Raw genomic sequence first — 1,467 nt, 5'->3', positions numbered from 1 at the left:
AATAAAAAGAATCAACAGGATTGGAGACACTTTTAAATATAAATATATAAAGTATTTTCTTGTGTTTGATTTTACGCGAGTATTATACATTTATAAAATAAAGATTTTTAAACGGATTTTAAGCGTTGTAAAGTGTTCGAAACGTCGGGTTAATAATATAATTAAATTCTTTAATTTCTCAATATAAATAAAAAGTTAGTAATTATGTTGTAAAAACCTTTTATGTAGGACAGAACCGGTTGATTGATTATAATTTATTGATCAATTGAAGATCTCTGAGGGTGTTACTCATCCAAATTTTAAAATGATATCAAATGACAATAAATCTATCACACACGAAAAACGTAAATTATTTGAAAACCCATGAAGTTTTCAGTAACAGAAAAAAAAGTAAAATAGAGAATCTCTTTGTTGTGTTATGTAGTATATAAAATTGGGAAATATGTGAAAACCTAACATTCCATACTAATTCGGTATTTAACGGACTTTGAACGGGATCCCCATTTCATTTTTTAGACATACAAGTGTAATTACATGGCCCCAGAAGCACAATCACGGGACTTCAGTTCCTGTGGACCATATGAATAAATACCTTAAATCCTACATTTCCTTAATTTAACTGTGAACGGAGTTTCTGACTTTGATGCTTAGTACTAGCTAACTGCTAACAATTAGTATTGCTTTAAGACGTCATTGCAAACCTCCTGAAGGAAATCATTTGACCAATAAAAAAAGAAGCATTTAAACCAGCAGCATGAAATAAAAACACAGATTAAAAGTGCGTGATCAAATATATCTGGCGCACAGAAAGCCTAGTCGTAGCACCGCCAGTTGCGGACATATCTGTCATCATATTATAATGTTGCGGCGTTTGCTACAACGCTCTACGGTATCTCGTAGCTACTACGTCACGTCTACGATAATGTAGATGTGTAATGTAGGCAGCTTAGCTCAGAAATTTTGTCGGGATTAGGGCTGCTATTTATTAAAATAGATATTGTTTGGGTTGTGATAAAGAAAGTCTGTAAGATGAAATAGTTAGTATTATAAATGGAACTACTGACTCACGATTGTACTATAAATTCATTGCTACACATATACAGTCAATTCAATCGATCGTAATCAGGCACTATATTTGGTTTTTAATTATAAGTGAAGACCCGTGTCAGCTAGGGTATGGGGTAGATATACACCTGTTTTACTGATGGATTTTCTTTATGGACATATTCTTATATATACCGGGAATCAAACCCAGGAGGCCTCGGTTCTTAGCTCACGCGTTAACCACTGTAACTAGAAGGCAGTGAAGTTTTTAATAATAGTAATCGTTAATTTAATTAACATCTATTTATGAGAACTATATTAGCACTATCCATATTTAAGTGCGCTCTAAGAGCGAGGCCACATTAGTACGTTGCGTTGCGCTGCGACGTCGCAGCGTTGACGCTGCGTCATTTTTCATATATT

This window comes from Zerene cesonia, chromosome 9 (genome assembly GCF_012273895.1).
Source record: "Zerene cesonia ecotype Mississippi chromosome 9, Zerene_cesonia_1.1, whole genome shotgun sequence".
Taxonomy (NCBI): domain Eukaryota; kingdom Metazoa; phylum Arthropoda; class Insecta; order Lepidoptera; family Pieridae; genus Zerene; species Zerene cesonia.
Note: the sequence above shows the minus strand (reverse complement) of the source record.